We start from the raw sequence: 18,337 nt of genomic DNA on the forward strand, positions 1-18,337 counted from the left end.
GTATTACAGGGAACCTCAACTTCTGTAAGGGCAAGGGGGGATGCTATCAGTAGGAAATGGGGAGGAAATATCAGGAGATGTGAGTTAAACCAGTGCCTTGACATGATGAAGGTTGCTGTGAGAGCCAGCATATCTATTTTTTTCGTTTTCAAACTGATCTTGGGAATTGAGTGGGGTTTTTTTTTTTTTTTTTTTTTTTTTTTTTTTAATGAGCTTAAAGATCAAGAGAATGCTTAACAAAAACAAAATCAGAAATGCTTCCCTCGGGAAATGTTTTGGCTCATTCTCATACTGAAGTCTGTCTTGTTTTTTCCCTAACTGTGCTAAGTTTCAGAGCCTGGGTGGTGAGCTGGTGGTCTCTACAGAGAAGGGAGTCTGGAGGATTTATTTTGCATTTGTAAGGCAAGAGAGAATTTCTCTAATATTATGTGAACTGTTGCTCATTTTCAACTGGTAGTCTAGTATAATTTTCCCTGATGTAAGTGATATTTTTTCATCTAGCAACTGAGTATCTCCTAATTTCCAGTAGTTTGTGAAGCTGGGGCTGAATTATCTCAATGTGAACATCTTTGATGTTACAGTAAGTATGCTTTCTCAAATTTAAACTGGCTATTTGAACTTTAAAAGATATCTCTAAATTAGTTGTAAGTACTTAGGAAAACATTTGCAAATATCTAATTTAATGAGGACGTACAATTCATTATTAAAATCTTTTTACACTGTAGTTTGAATTAATGTATTTTATATTTTGTAGTAAAACGTAACTCAGATTTCTATAGGCCTTAAAACCACAGACAGTGGTTCCTATTTGAATTGTCTTCTGTAACAGATTTCAATAAAATTGGACCAACTTTAAAAAAAAAAGAATTCTTACAAATTCTACTAGGGATTTATAGTCAAACTACTGTTTTAAAATCATTTGAAATGATTGCTCTCTAAGCCACCCATTTGATATATAGTTTGGTTTATCATTTTGCTGTCAGTTTTTGGGAATAATCTGTTTTCATTTTGATTTACTTTTGATTACTTTCATAATTATGTAAAACATTTTCATGGTTCCAGAACCAAAACTACAATATGTAGTCAGGAAAATTTAGCCTTTATCCTCTCCTTCCCCCATAAGTGACCATTTTTATTAGTTTTTCGTTGTTTACAAAAAATGTATATATACTTAGTCATATTTCTCTTTCTTTCTTAGATAAAACTTACACTTTATTTAGCACCTTGTATTTTTTTCTACTTAGCAGAAATCCTGGAAATCACTCATAGTATAGGGAGCTCTTCCTTACTGCTTTTTAAACCTGCCCAACACTCTGATTTTTTAATTCAAGCAGTTCCATATTGATTACATTAATGTATTACGTAGAGAAATTTTGATGGGACCAAGTTCCTGGTTCTTTTGGCACTGAAACTTCAAAGTATTTTATTTTTTATTTATATAATAAAGATATTATTTTACCACAAATACTCAAACAGTATAGAAGTGCATACAATAAAATTTGTAAAGTTGTCTCTGATTCCCATATGCTCAGTTTCCCTTTATTCCTATCTCCAGAAATTACTACTAGTAAGTTAGTTCAAGATATTTTTCTGAGTGTATAGCATTTAATATACTACAAATAGTTTTTAAACAAAATGGGGATCATATCATGAATATTCTGTAACTTGATTTCTTCAATGTAATATTATCAATTGAGCTTTAAATTTGGATAATGAAAAAGATTTGTGAGTATAACTAAGACTTAAAAAATGATTTTGAGACTTTTTTTCTTCTCTTTCATTAACACTAGTCAATAATATTTTTTTTATGTGTGTGTATATAACTTACTAAATTTTCTGTATTGTAATTTTGGCTCTAAAATCCACAAAGTAGTGTGTGTAGCTATATCCCTCTTTACTTTCTTCTTAGACTCAAACTTACATTTGGAAAGAAATTTGAGAAAAATTTTATTGTATTCTATTGTGACTTAACACTAAAAGGAAATCAAAATAAAGTCAGTATACCTGTTAACCACCAGTGAGCTCCATAAAAACAGGAAAAAACCTGCCTATCTTGTTTATCACTGGGTCCCTAGCACCTAGGACAGCGACTGGTTCCCTATTCTTCTTACTCTGTATTTGTTTTATTTTCACCATAAATTATAAATGGATCATGTTCTGTATCCTTTTTTCATTTGTTAATATATCATGGGAAGTTTCCTTGTCAATACTTAAGTATCTGCTTCATTCTTTTAAATGAATGTATTAATGGAGATACTATATATTACATAATTAGGTGGTTTTAAAGACTTTAATTTGAACCCTCCTCACCACCCCCAGACTTTGGTACTAGTGTTCTGTTTTTAAAATGTTAGTGGAAGATACTAAGTTGAGGATTATATTGGAACGAACTTGTATAACTCCCTTTCTTAAAGTGTATAACATAAGCAAATGTTTATGTAGAATGGCAGTGTGCATTAATGTGCTTTAAACAAATCTAATATATGAGTATTCTGATGATGAATATTAGAGTCATTCACTTTAAAATATTTTGATAAGCAATTCACATAATGAGAAATAAAAATAGTTAACATGTGAAAAAAGTGTTCAATTTAGTATAATTGGTGAAATACAAAAATAGAATGAGGCAAAATTGTACCCCTTCCTCCCCAGTGAAATTGGCAAAGATTAGAAAGATCATATTTAGTTGGTGACAAGAGTTTTGGGAGTTGTGTTGCAGAAGGAAAGTAAATATATGTATTCTTTTTGGAAGGCAGTTTGGAGAGTTTCAGAAGTTCTAATTCTGGGACTTTAAGGAAAAAAATTAAGGCTATGTTCATAAATTTAGTTTTACATGAATGTTTATGAAAAATTTAATCCTGGGATTAATAACAGTAATACTACTTAAATAGTGCTTCATCCATGCCATACATTTATTTAATCCTTTCTACAATCCTATAGTATTTATACAGTAGGATTAAAAATGATGATGTATAAGAATATTTAACATAGAAATAAGTTCATGATAAGAATGAGTGAAAACAGCACATTGCAAAGGAGTATGTGCAGTGTGTTTGCATTAACTGCAACAAAATAGAGAAAACTGAGAATATTCTCCAAATAGTTATGCTTATAACCCTTTATTGTACTTACAATACAGTTACAATCCTGTTGTTCAAATATGTTACTTTTATTTTTCTTAAATTATTCTTAATTTTTCTAAGTTTTTCTACAGTGAACATATATTGTCTAACAAGAAACCTGTTATTTTTTAAAATGTTCTTTGATTTTGCAAAAGGGTTTTTGCTTCAGGATTCCTGAACAGTAAATTCTCTAAGTACCTTTAAAGTAGAAATCCATTAGTAACTAACTTTTTGGTGAACACATAAAATAGGGATTAAAATGAAGTGTAGTCTTTGATTTCTGTTAATTTGATGGTGTTTTCTAGGGATTAGAAATGGAAAGAGTAGAAAGTTAACTGAAGCATATAAAGTTTGAAGCCTGACAATGGCAAAATGACGAAGTCTTTTAGATGTTAGTTTTGTGGTTGCTGGCAGTGAAGCTTTATCATAAATAACAGAAAGAAAGAAAGAAGGGGGAAGGGGAGAAGGAAGGAAGGAAATAGAAAGGGACTTGCTCTATTTTTGCTTGCTATATTTTCATGGTATTATAATCAGGTATTTTCTCTTTTCCAGTAGGAATTTAATAATTCTTTTTTAAAAAATTTTATTTCATTATATCTTTCATTTTATTATTTATTTATTTATTTAATTTTGGCTGCATTGGGTCTTTGTTGTTCCACGCGGGCTTTCTCTAGTTGCGGCGGGCAGCGAACGGGGGCTGCTCTTTGTTGCGATGCACGGGCTTCTTATAGCAGTGGCTTCTCTTGTTGCGGAGCACTGGCTCTAGGCTCACGGGCTTCAGTAGTTGTGGCACGCGGGCTCAGTAGTTGTGGCTTGCAGGCTCTAGAGCGCAGGCTCAGTAGTTGTGGCCCACGGGCTTAGTTGCTCCACAGCATGTGGGATCTTCCCAGACCAGGGCTCGAACCCGTGTCCCCTGCACTGGCACGCGGATTCTTAACCACTGCGCCACCAGGGAAGTCCAGTAATTGTTATAATTATTTTTTCTCCTCCTTAAGAATTGGTTTCTTTCAAATCTACTGAGTTATAGTTTCAGTCTTGTTCTTACTCTTTTCAGGAATTAAGAAAATAAGTTCACCAGGTTGCTGCTTATGAATCTGATCTATGTAGGACTAGAACTTGTGTTAGTTTTACTTAGCTTCATCTTTAAGACCTTGTTAAAATGTTTTTCTCAGTCAGGCCTTCTTTGCCCCTTATTTTAAAAAATTGTAGCTGCTCCCCAATTCTGCACTTTCCATTCCCCTCCTCTGCACTTTTAAAAAAACATTTATCACCTTGTTATATATAATTTATTTTGTTTGTGTCTGCTCTTCCCTCCTCCCCTGTTTAAAATGAAAGTTACAGGGAGTGGGCAGATTTTTGTTTCTTTAGTGCCTTGTGTATTTCCAGAGTGCAAAGCAATGCCTGGATAATAGGATTTCAGTAAGTATTTTTTGAACAGTGAATAGAGGGTACTCAGTATTTGTGGAATGACTGGATGTTCTATTTAGTTGATGGAGGTGAAATTCTAAGTGTTTACAATTTAGGATTCCATAGTTGTTTTGTACTGTGGTGTTTCATTGTCCGTCTAGTAATAGAATTAAATTTATTGACAAGTTGAAATTTCTGAATTTATTTCTGAATAATTCCAGAACAGGGATTATTCTTTTTAATTTAACTTTTATGATATTGTTTATTAACTTTTGCTAAGTGAATACCAAAAAGACTAATAAGATGAGTAGGGGAAAAACCTTTTAGCTTGCTGTGAGAGTCTGGCCTTTTCAAAGGTCCTTGTGAGGGAGCTGGACTAAGGTTTAAGAGCTTTCTTGCTCTCTCTGACTTTGAGATTCATTCCAGGGATTTTGTGTTTTTAGTTATATTTCTTTGGAAATAACAATCTGTGAGGAAATGAGTTTGATGAAACTGCTGCATGATTGCTTTTTTGAAATCAAAACTGTTGTTGAATGTTGATTAGCACCACAGCTTTGTGTGAAGGCTTTTAGACTTGAGTGATAATGAGTCTCATTATTATAGAGTGTAAGATGTTCCAAGGTCTCCACATTTATTCATCCAACACTTAAGGCCAACTATATGCTAGGCACTCTGCTAGACTACTGAGCATACAAAAGTCAGTGGGACGGATTCAGTAAAGAGAATACAGTAAAAATGTTTGTTTCACAGGTGCTTCTAGATGTGGGATTTCCCGAAAGCAGGAGAATTTATTTTCTTGGGTATTTTTGGTTTTGATTTATTTTAAATTGAAATAGAAAATGAGCCACTAACTAATATTGAGATGTATGATCACAGCATAATTTTAATATCAATTTGCTGTTGAGCTAGAGTTTGTATGAATGTGTATGTCTTTTTGAAGGTTTTAACATTTATTGTCTTATACTTTTTACCTGCTTTATTCTTTTAACGTAGTCCTTATAACAACCCTGAGAGATAGGAGTTATTGTCAGTATTTTACAAATAAGAAAAGTGAGTTTCAGAGAGCTTAAGTCATTTGCTTACGGTTCATAGCTTATAAGTCGTGGATTTTAAACCAGGCCTATTGATGCTGAAGTCCATAAACTTTTTATAACACTTCCCCAGAGGAATCTGGTTTTCTTTTTTTGGCAGGGTTGGTGGCATGTGGGTAATGTTAAATAACAAGATGTACTGAATTTGTAGGCTGTTCTGCAAATTTTGAGCCAGAGTATTTCAAAATAAAAATTCTCTTTTTTTCTTAATAAAAAATAAAATATGTTCATTATGGCAAGAAATACAAGGTTAGGGAGAAGAGAAAAGAAGAAAGGTAGCTGGGATGGGGAGAGCCATAGTCCTGTTGATCCACTGTTAACCTTTTGGTATACGGGTGATATTTAACGTAATATATTTATAGTTTGGATTCCAGAGTTTCTGAGACCTGGAGTCAAATCTGGGCTCTGCCATCTAATAGTTTTGTGATTTGAGACTTTCATGGTTTTGGGGCAAATTATTTATTTAAATTTTGCAAAGGAAAGAACTGAGGTTTGGAGAGGGCAGCCTACGTCATAAAGTTGTTTTTTTTTTTTAAATAAATTTATTTATTTTTGGCCGTGTTGGGTCTTCGTTGCTGCGCACGGGCTTTCTCTAGTTGCGGCGAGCAGGGGCTGCTCTTCATTGCAATGCACGGGCTTCCCATTGCAGTCGCTTCTCTTGTTGCAGAGCACAGGCTCTAGGCACGTGGGCTTCAGTAGTTGTGGTGCATGGGCTCAGTAGGTGTGGCACACGGGCTTAGTTGCTCCGTGGCATGTGGGATCTTCTCGGACCAGGGCTTGAACCCATGTCCCCTGCATTGGCAGGCGGATTCTTAACCACTGCACCACCAGCGAAGTCCCTAACAACATTTTTAATAAAAATAATTATATTTTCCCAAATAAAAATATTGAGAAATTTTACATTTTTGCAAAGAGAATGAGAGTGAAAAAGGCATTGTTATGTTATGTGAAATATTATTGTTATGAAAATAGTTTTGGCCTCATGGGCCTCCTGAAAGGATCCAGAGATGTAGACTACATTTTGAGAACTGCTGACATAAATATTCAATTATATTTTCTTCTTGTATTTTTATGACCGAATTTAAATCTGGATTGAATTTGATTACTACCCTCCCACCACTCATTAGCCAGCATCTTTTGAAAGTCCCATTTTCTTGTAAATCATTGACTGACTGCCTAGAATGAAGCTATAAACTTTCCACCTTGCTCAGTTGTTACTGCCTGAGCTTAACTGTTGATTGAAAGCCCTAGTCTTAGCAATCTTTGCTTAATGTTGTATCTCTATTTTGGTATATTCTCTTAGGTTCCTGATGCATTCCCTCAACCCCAACTTTCAGTTTCACATATATTGTCCTAAAACTTAAAGATTTTTTATTTCTGTTGATGATTGTGGCATATTGCTCTGAAAAATAGTTTGCTCACCAATTATGAAAATGATGTATAATCACTGTAGGAAATCTAAAATGTGCATAGAAGCATAAATGAGAAAAGAATATTTTGTCACTGTGAATATGCAGAGCGCTGCAGACATGGTATTATTGCTGTCCTGTGATGGAGGTTACTTCAGTATTGAAAAATGCTAGCAAGTTGAACTATATGTAAATTCCTGCTCCACTCTTAATAAATTGTACATCTTTTGATGTGCTGCTTAGCTTCTTGGGATCCCTTGCTCACCAGACGTATGTTTATTACTTTTTGTGTGTTCCTAGGTACTTTGGATAAAAAGAACAAGACTTCATTTCCCTTGTCACTAATTTTGCAGGTTAATGAAGAAATAATAAACATGTTATGTGATAAGTATTATTATAGCTGTAAGCAATTCTGAATATTATGGGAGAGCCTAAGCAAGCTATTGTTGAAAAATGATGAGGGAGTGAAGAGTAGGGAGTGGTCTTGAAAAAATTAAGGTTGTATAATCTTCCTTTAGTATTTGATGATTTGTTTGGCTGTCTGGGTCAAGAGAAGGTAGGAGTCAAGAATGACTCCCAGCTATTTGGCTTGAAAGACAGGGTGGATAATGAAGTTTACTAAAATAGGGAATATATTCTGCTCCTAACAAAATAAAACTCCCTGCACACCTACACTTTCCAAGGCTCTGTTCTTTTGCTTTCCAAGATGAGTTCAGTTGTGGCCATGTTGACTTTAATGGGCCTGGAAATATTCAGGTGGAGATGTGTAGGAGGCATTGGAAAGCTGTTAGGAGAGAGTGTGGGCTAGAGAGTTAGCAGTGTAGCATAAGTGGTTGAATGAAGATTTAAGATCATCCTTTGAGAATTCTTAGCAGGAGAAGAGAAGAAGGATAGGGACCCTCCAACATTTGAGAGACAGGCAGAGGAAAATAAATCCAGCAAAAAGTAGTCAGAAGAGGGGAAAATGGAAGAGTGGTGGTGTAGAATGCAACTGACCAGAATTTAAAGAAGGATGAGGGTAGCGGAGAAAGGGATTTAAAATGTTAAATCCAGCTTAAAAAGACAAATAAGCCTGAAAATTGTTCATTAGATTTAAGAATAAGGAGGCATTGTTGACTAAAGCAAAAACAGCTTAACTGGGGGGCTGGGTACGGAAGTTATAGCAAAGAGGTTAAAGGTGAAGAAGTGGAAGATAGCATTGGCTACTCTTGGAGAAGCTTGCCTATGAAGCTAGGGGAGTGTGAATTAGCAGTGGACAAAAACATAGGGATTTGAGAGTGTTTATGTTCTAAGGAAGAAGAGAGAATAAGAGATTGAACTAAGAGTTGGGGAAATACAGTCATCTTGGACTTTCTAGAGAAATGATTTCAAACTTTTTTGCTCTTTTCGTAAAAATTTTTCTGAAATGTATATTTTAGATAATACTGACTATGGTTTTTGATACCTTTTTATGGTATTTCAGTGGTCACAAACAGGAGTTACTCTACTGTTCTACTGAAGAGCCCCATTCTAAAATGGACTATTTAATATAATCATGTCGCTTTTTGATGGTCAGTTTCATCTTTCCTTGCATGTGTATGTGTCCCTCCAACTCATTAATGTGGTTGATGCTAGCAGTAATACCATCTGTTCCTACAAATGTACTGCCTAAGTAACTGAACTGGGAAATCTGTTAATCAGTTGTTAGAATTGTGCTCTGAATGAGATTACTGATATTAATTAGTAAATTGTAAGGAAGATCTGGGGGATGGCTGCTTCCATAAAGCTTAGTCTGTGATCTATCTATCTATGTATCTGTCTGTGGTTTTCTGCTGCTGTTTCACTTAAAGGATGTAGAGCTCGTAGTTAGATTGCTTTAGAACGCCACCTCCAACACTTACTAACTCTGAACTTGACAAACTTTCAAAACTTGACTTTCTTTACTTTAAAAATGATATAATAGTACTTACCTCACAGGACCATTACGGAGGATAAATGATGTAACCCATTAAAAACACAGCTTGGTACAGAGCAGGTAGATTAACAATTGTTAGCTGTTACTGTCTCCAGGGTTTTGATTTTCTGGGCTTGATGTTCCTGGATGTTTTCTTGATTCGAGAAGTGTTACTATATTTGAAAAGAGACTAGATTAAAATAGAGCATAGTGTAGATTTTATGTGTCTGGGAGGGCAGTGAGAATTTGCAGCATATATAAAGAAGATTTATTTCCTGAGATAGGGTGGTTGGTTGTTATACCTGTTGAGGGTAGGTTTTTCTTAGAGGCATTTGAAATGCTGTATACCTCTAAATTGGTTCTGTAATCCCTTTATTTTTGAATCGAATACAAAAAGTATTTTAAAATGAGAGGGGGGTAAAAATGACCTAGAATTAGGTTATGGGGTATTTTAGTTGAGAGAGAGAGAGAGAGAGAGAGAGAGAGAGAGAGAGAGAGAGTGTGTGTGTGTGTGTGTGTGTGTGTAGGAGAACAGGGGTTGCTGTAGACTGCTATTTTAGGACAGGAAATTAATGTAACCTGGTGAGGCTCATGAATATTGCAGGCTTAGTATCAAAACCACTGTATAACCTGTAATTTAACCCAGGGCAGTACTTGGAGGGCAGGAAGTTAAGAGTCTGTACCTTGGTCTGAGAAAGCCTATATTCACCTTTTTTTATGAGAGACTTGAGCTCTTGAGACAGAGAATGAAATTATCTAGTATTTGATAACCATCAATTTAGTCATTCTTTTCTTCCTTCTATCAAATAAGTTGTATTAGTCTTTTAAACAATTTATAGAGTTCTGTTGAGAATCTAGACCTTTTTTGGTATAGTCAAACACTAATGGATGGAAAATCCTGTTTTGTAGCTTTGTGAATGTACAAGTACATATGTAAGCCTCGCCATTGAACTTCTGTAACACCCACAGACCCCCTTTATAAAGGAGAGGAGCATTTAATACTTTTAAAAATAGTAAACTAAATTGTTTCCTTCTGAGAATTTCTACGGATGTGTTAATGGAGTTGAAAATTTATAAAGCTGCTAAACCCACACGGGAATTTTCACTTGTTTTAAATGCCATAAAAACAGGTTTTACTTTTATTGATAACTGGCTTAGTAAAAAGACCATGTTAAATTCAGAATGATTTAAGAGAACAGTAAAGGTTTCATTGCTTTTTTAAAAAAGAAGTACTTCCTGTATGCAAGTCTCTCTGTATCTGCAGTCATACCAAATGAAACACGAGTGCCTTGGTTCTTGCCTTGCTACAAAATCACCCTCTCAGCAGTAGGTAGAGCTTGTTGGCATTGGCAGTGTTAGGTCAGTGACCTGATTATTAAAGCAGTGCTAGCTTTTCATTGAAGGGGGGGATGAGATCTCTGTCCTCTGTTGAAATATGTTAGGTGCTTGCCAGTTGAGAAAACTATTGTACCATTTGTGGGAGGTATTGGATTAATAAGGTTTAGTATTTTTGACTTGTCAAAGTAAGATTTAATTGTCTTGTATTAAAAAGTTGCTCTCGTGATACAGTTCTTCTGGAAAATTTAGAAACTCCTGGAGAATTCCCTTACTTAAGCAAAAGGAAAAAAACCCTAAAAACTCCAATTTTAGTTAACCATATAAATACCTCCCCTCTAAGTACAGTCAGCGGCCATTATGTGATAGTTGTTTTTCCAAAGAAATGTCATGTTCTCAAAAATTGCATTTATGTTATTAATGGTTTTAAGTTGCTAAAATTTTCGAAAAAAGGGTGGTGGTGGCTTAGTAGATTGGTTTTCAGATTCCTAATCACAAAGTAATTGTACAAATTTAAGAGGTAGGTTTTCTTTTTCTCTTTAAGATATAGGTTGTATATCTACAGAACCTAAACCACACTGAACAAGTGAGTATTTGATGACATAAAGCTAGCTTTTGCACCAGATTAATGGCCTTTACCTGTCATCACTGGTATCATTAGTGTGTGTTAGCTATTGACATATAGCAAACCACTGAAAACATGGTTTAAAACAACCACCATTTGTTTTTGGCCATGAGTCTTTGGATCAGCTGAGTAGTTCTGCTGATCTGGGCCAGGCTTACGTATCTTACATGGGTTTGCTCATATTTCTCATGGATTTAGTCAGTAGATTGTCTAAGACTAACTTGTCTAGCGTGGTCTCACTCATGATTTGCTGGTTGGCTGCATGTCAGCTGGGGTACCAAGGTGACTGGGCCACAAGTCTTTAGATATCCTGCAGGCTGACTTAGGCTTGTTCCACTGTGGCAGAGCATATTTTCAAGAGAGAGAAATGGAAGCATGCAGGAGTTCTTGAGGCTTAGGCTTAAAACCGGCAAACTGTCATTTTTACTGCCTTCTATTGGCCAAAGCATGTCATCAGTCCGATTCAAATTCAAGAGGTGGGGAAAGACTACAAAGTCACACTGTGAAGCGTGTAAATATAGGGAGACCTGAAAAATTGGGGGAACTTTTACAGTCAGTCTCCCACATTTAATGGACTATACTCCAATTAAAAAAAAAAAAACTCCCACATTTAGTGTAGTGATTTTTTTCAGTTACCCAATCATATACTTTTAAACCTTTATTAGTGATAAAGCACATACCTACTCCCCTGAGTAGCTGTGCTATACCTACAAACAGCTTTTATCTTATTTCCTTCACAGTTACGCTTTCCTACATAATGCACATTGGGTTCCTTAACTAAACAGTTGAGTTATGTCCTATTTAGTTAAGAAAACTGGAAGAGATGTTTAAAATTGTCCTCTGTTGCCTATTTTAATCTGATTAATTTTCCTGCCTTTCTTTGAAGGCTTTTTTAATAATCTGCTTTCTCATAGTCTATTCAGTTTTATTTCCCAGAGTTCTGTTCACTGGCTTGCCCAGTGACTTTCTCCCTGTCATTTTTTTTTGAGATAAAATTGACACAACAAAAAAATCAAACACTTTAAAGTGTACATGCGTTTACATTCACAGTATGTAGCCACCACCTTTATCCAGTTCCAAAACATTTTTATCACCTTGAAAGAAAAATCTGTGTCCATTAACAGTCACCTACTCAAGTCTTCCTATAAACCCCTGGCAACCACCAATATGCTTTCTGTCCCTGTGGATTTACTTATTCTGGGCTGTCATTTGTTTTTATCCTCTGTGCATCTGGTTTTGTTCTTTCTGCCCAGAGTATCCAGAATCCTATTAGACCTCTTCAGTATTTGGCCCACTTATTTCTTCCTCCTCACAGAGATTGTATCCTGTAGTTTAATTTAGCTGCAGTGAACATTAGCACTGCACTCCACTGGAACTGCTTTTTCATTTCTCAGGTTGTTTCCTCTGAGTCTTTCCTGCAGGGTGCTTCCTTTGCAGGAAAGGAGGGAGAGGGCCCTCCCCCTAATGTTTGTATATTGACCTCAGCCCTTTGTTCTTACTCTTTCCACCTTCCTTCTCCCTGGGTGATCTTAACTACTTCTGTGGCCAAATTGAGATCTCTAACCCAGATATCATCAGAATTCCAGACCTGCTGGAATTACCACCTGGATGTTTCACAACTACTTTAAACGGAACATGTTAAAATTGAAATCCTTTTCTCTCCTTACCCTCTCTCCTTCCTTAAATGAAATGAAACCTTAGTATCACTCTTCCTTCTATTCTCTCTCTTGGTAAATGGCACCATTATCCATGGAGATCCCTGGGTTTGTTCCCAGGAGTCAGAGTTGTTTCCTCTCTATATGAGTACCTAATTCTCTACCTCTAGTCATTCTTCAAGTCTACTGCACCCCTTAAATATCTCTAGAATCTCTTCCTTTTCATTTCTATAGACCTCACTTTAGTTTAGGACCTTATCACTTTTTGCCTAGAAAGGGGTTCACAAACTGTAGCCCAAAGACCAGTAATGGCCAGATGTCAGTAGTTTTTGTAGAATCAAGTTTTATGGGAATACAGCTTTAGCTTTGCTCATTAGTTTTAGGTGTTCATCATCTGTGGCTGGTTTTATGCTACAGTGGCAGAGTTGTATAGTTGTAACAGAGACCACATGGCCTGCAAAGCCTAAAATATTTACTGTTAGACCCTTTACAGAAAAGATTTGCCTACCCTTGGATTTTCTGTCTTTACCGTGTCTACCACTCCAGGTGAATATTCAGAAGTCTGACCATATAGCCCATTGCATGAATCTTTTATTTACTATTCATTCCCTATTGAATAAAGTTTGAGACTCTTACCATGCATAAAGCCCTTGCTTACCTCTCTTGGCTTATTTTCTCATTCAGAAGGCATCTTAGTCTCTCTGGTATGTGCCTGAAATGTTCTCTTTTCTCTTTCTGGTAAATTTATATGTCTTTCAAAATCTAACACAGATGTTATTTTCCTAAGAAATCTTCTGATATTCTAGATTATTTCCTCTTCCTTGCTTCCTTCATACCTTCTACAACTTTTGTTGTACTTAACATACCCATCATGCAATCTTATCCATTTAATGGTATTCCCCTAGTAGACTTTAAAACCAACCCTGAGCCAGGCCTGGAGCCAGGTATTGAATTACTCCTTCAAGAAGTGTTTGTTGACTGAGTGAATTGATTGCTTTTGTGTTAAACTTTTCCTAACTAGTCTGTCATGGCAGGAATTATGTCTTAAACAACTTTTACTTCCTCTGATTGTATCTAGGGAAATGCTATATCCATAGTAGGTACAGTTATTGGTTAAATTCTTGGTTTGAATTGTCATCTAGATAAAGGAAGCAAAAGATTCCTTTTGGGGAGAATGGACGTTTATCAAAGAGGCTATCTGGCTAAGCCCATTAAAAGGGGACTTGATTTGTTTTAATTACTAACTTTCCCCCCTTGTCATATATAGGCACTTTTTATTCTCTTCCATACTGGGCAATTTAATTGGTTTTAATTTAATATTTTGTGCCATTAATTAGACATCATATGACCTGTTGTGCATAGTGCAGATATAAGGAACAAGATAGATGGAATGTGCTAAGTTGATGCATTCATACAGGACAAAGTCATTCTAAAAGTACTGAGTTAGTCTGGGTGTAAATGGGAACAGAAATGGAATGTGTTACTATTGCCATTAGCTGTTAGCTATCTATACTTTTTCTTTACTAGATTAATATACCTGTTTGTGGGACCTAGGTGCTGGTCCTCATAAGATTTCCTACCAGTAGAAGTAGCAGAAGGAGGAGGAGTCGTCGTCATCGTCATTGTCGACACCTGTCTAGTGCTTTTTATGTGCCAGCGACTGTTCTAAGCACAGTAGTACATAAATTAACTCATTTATAACCTATGAGGTAGATTCTGTTATCCTTATTTTACAGATGAGGGGCCTGAGGCACAGGGAAGTGACATAAATAAACTTGGCTAAGATAATACAGCTGATAAATGGTGGAGCCAGAATTTAACCCCAGCTGTCTGGCCCCAGACTAGGTGCTCCTGGTCAGTACAATGGACTTTTCCTTCATGGATCATGGAGTGATTTGAGTGCACAGTTCTTGTGTTCTTTGCCTTCCTCTTTATTTTATTTTATTTTTTTTTTGTGGTATGCGGGCCTTCCTCTGTTGTGGCCTCTCCCGTTGCGGAGCACAGGCTCCGGACGCGCAGGCTCAGCGGCCATGGCTCACGGGCCCAGCCGCTCCGCGGCACGTGGGATCCTCCCAGACCGGGGCGCGAACCCGGTTCCCCTGCGCGCGAACCCGATTCCCCTGCATCGTCAGGCGGACGCGCAACCACTGCGCCACCAGGGAAGCCCTGCCTTCCTCTTTAAAACAAAACTCTGGGATTTGGGGCTAGTGGGGAAAGAAGGAAGTACTAAATGGTTAAAGATAGTTTTCTTAAAAAAGACATGTATATCCCATTTTATATTTTTCGAGATTAGTGATAGAATTCCTTTTATCTTTTACTGCAAATTGAGGCAAGAGTTTGGTTTTCTTTTGGCTTAACTTGTATGTATAAGTAAGTGCTTACTAAATGGTTGGCTTTAAGCAAAGAACTGTGGGGCAATAGAGGCAAGTGTATTACAGTTGAAAGTTAAATATATATATAATGAAACAAATTCGTGTATGTAGCTGTAGAAGGTATAATTTTATTTAGCTGTGAATATATATAGTCCCTAAACCTGGAAATATATTAATAACTGGTAATCAAGAGGAAATCATCATTGGAGCTTCTTGGTGTTGCTTTTAGCCAGCTTAAAAAAACACCTGGAGATACTACTTATATATAGCAGATTACTCAAAGCCTAAGTGTACAACTCAGTGAATACACTACCACAGAGATCAAGAGAAGTGTTCAACATTTTCATCATCATTCCAGAAGGCTCTCTTGTGGCCCCTCCCAGTCAGTAAATGCCCCATCCCTTATCTTGCTTTATTTTCAAAAATTGCAATTATTACAGCTTGGCATATATTAGTTTGTCTTTTCTACTTAAAGTGTAAACTTCATGAGGACAGAGACTTGGTTTTGCTCACTGTTCTTTTCCATTGCTCAGCATAGTGTCTGGTATATAGTAAATGGTTAACAATTATTTGCTAACTAAAAATACTTAATTATTCCCTATATACATGTTACATGGTACACAGGTGCTGCTTAATGTACTGGGTGCTGAGGGTAGATGGTAAATTTTAGTTTTCTAGGGTGAGACTTTTGACATTCAGCATGATACTTAGACCAATTTTTAAACAAGGAAATTGAACCGTACTGGCATTGAGTTTAGTGTGTGCTGGTCTTTGCTCTCGTGAATGTTAGGAAATACGGGAAATTTGCTACCAGTGAGAAATAATAGCAGTCTGTCTATTAGATTGCTTTCTTGAGAGTATCTGATTTCTTAGTTATCTCAAATTCTTAACTTACACCCTAAATGATCTTTTTGAATACCCCAAACAGTTGCAAAAGACTAAATGCTCTTGTTCTTGTGGGAAGAGAACTGTGATAGAAAAAACATTGGTTTATTTGATCAGGTTAGACAGTTTAGGTGTAGTTTATAGGTCTTTTGTATCACTTCAGTTAAAACAATAAAAATTGTCTATCTTGATTAAAATAAGTAAAGGAGTATGTGGTTTAGAAATCATTTTAGTTCAAACTTATATTCATGTAGAGAAGGAAATTTTGAGCCCGAAGTGACGCTAGTATTCTGGTTCATGTTCTTGTTTGTCAAGTTTAATCCTCTCATTTTATATTTGAGGAAATAGGGGTGCAAAGAAGTTATGTTACGTACCAGTTCAGTACAAATCAGCAGTCAACTAGTCTGTTTAACTCAAAAGTTCCTGGCTGTTTTGCATCATATTGACAGTAGAATCACTTGGGGAATTTTATAAACTTAAACATGTTAGGGTCCTACTCCCAAAGACTTTTATTTTTTATTAGATTTGGGATGGGGACCAACAGTGGAAGTTCCTGTTGCTCTACATCCTCACCAGCCTTTGGTGTTGTCAGTGTTTTGGATTTTAGCCTTCCAAATAGGTTTGCAGTAGTATTTTATTTTAATCTTGCAGTTCCCTAATGACATACAGTGTTGAGCATCTTTTCATACTTTATTTGCCATCTGTATATCTTCTTTGGTGAGATGTCTGTTCAAGTCTTTTGCCTGTTTTTAATTGAGTTGTTTTCTTATTGTTGAGTTTTAAGAACTCTTCATATATTGTGGATACAAGTCCTTTATTAGATATGTGTTTTGCAAATATTTTCTCCCAGTTTGTGGCTTTTCATTCTCTTAGCAGTGTTTTTTGCTAAGCAGAAGTCCAAGTAATCAGTTTTTCTTTCATGGAATTTGATTTTGGTGTTGTATCTAAAAAGTCATCACCAAACCCCCGGGCAGCTAGATTTTCTCCTGTGTTATCTTTTAGAAGTTTTATAGTTTTGCATTTTACTTTAGATCTATGATCCATTTTAAGTTAATATTTGTAAAAGGTATAAGCTCAGTTTATATTCAAATTTTTTTTTTCAAGTAGACATCTAGTTGATCTACCACAATTTTTTTGAAAACCTGTCATGCTTTTTTGATGTCCTCTTTCAGTGGAGCTGTGCTCAAGTGTGAATTATGTTCTTGAGATTATCATCACTGTTTTGATTTATAGAGTTTAATTTTTTTTTGTTTTTTTTGGCTGTGTTGGGTCTTCATTGCTATGCACAGACTTTCTCTAGTTGCGGTGAGTGGGGGCTACTGTTCGTCGTGGTGCGTGGGCTTCTCATTGCGGTGGCTTCTCTTGTTGCGGAGCATGGGCTCTAGGTGCATCGGCTTCAGTAGTTGGGGCATGCAGGCTCAGTAGTTGTGGCTCACGGGCTCTAGAGCGCAGGCTCTGTAGTTGTGGAGCTCGGGCTTAGTTGCTCCATGGCATGTGGGATCTTCCCGGACCAGATCTCGAACCTGTGTCCCCTGCATTGGCAGGCGGATTCTTAACCACTGCGCCACCAGGGGAGCCCTGATTTATAGAGTTTAAGAGTAGTTTAGGAGGTAGTAGCATATTGAGTAAGAGCTTGGGCTCTAGGACAAGTCAGTTCTTTTATTCAGATTCTGAATTTGCCATTTACTAGCTGTGACCTTGGACAAGTTACTTAACTGTGCCTCAGTCTCCTCGTGTGTAAAAACTATTCTTATGCTAAGTGAAAAATATGTAATATAAAGCGGTACAGTATGTTGCCTATCATATGGCTGATTCTCTTTGTTGTGCAACAGAAACTAACACAGTATTATGAAGCAATTATACTCCAATAAAGATCTGTTAAAAAAAAATAAGGAACCCCCAAATGCTTTATATACTTTTAATTTTCTAATCTCTGTTACTTTATTCCCTACAGTGTGTTCTAGAGAAATAATAATGGTGTTAATCTAAACAAGAATAAACATTACACTTGGACTGTTTCTGTTGTTATTGATGTCTTTCTGGCAGAAGCAGATTTACATAAGGAAGTTTAATGACTAACCTAGTATAATCATCGTTTAAAGTGAGTAAAGTATAAAAAATGAGTGCTTACTTCATTCTACAAGCTCATTGTTTTCTAAACTCAATAAATATCTAATAGCTCAAGAGTAACAGTTATATGTAAAAGGTGATGGTGAAAGAAGAGCTGTAGTGTCTATGAAAACATATTTCACTTCTTTGTGTATGATGAATTACACACTATCTGCTTGCTTATGTATTTAGAATAATTTATTTTAGATTTTGTTTGAGTTAATCTTTCCAAAAAGAATATGAGTTTTTAAGGTAATGTGTCTTCAATTCTTCAATGTTGCAGAACTTCTGGATAGAGAAGTATGTGTTTCTTAATTGCTATGGATAAGCTAAGATCAGGGGCAAGATAAGAATGTCCACTCCTGCCACTTCTATTCAACATTGTATTGGAAGT

At 36.1% G+C, this 18,337-nt stretch overlaps 1 protein-coding gene across 3 annotated transcripts in view; it reads left to right on the forward strand.

Moving 5' to 3' along the window:
- GSK3B (glycogen synthase kinase 3 beta) overlaps window positions 1-18,337 on the forward strand; it is a 210,601-nt gene that overhangs the window by 23,314 nt on the left and 168,950 nt on the right. The window lies entirely within an intron of this gene.

Source organism: Physeter macrocephalus, chromosome 1 (assembly GCF_002837175.3).
Source record: "Physeter macrocephalus isolate SW-GA chromosome 1, ASM283717v5, whole genome shotgun sequence".
In the NCBI taxonomy this organism is placed as follows: Eukaryota; Metazoa; Chordata; class Mammalia; order Artiodactyla; family Physeteridae; genus Physeter; species Physeter macrocephalus.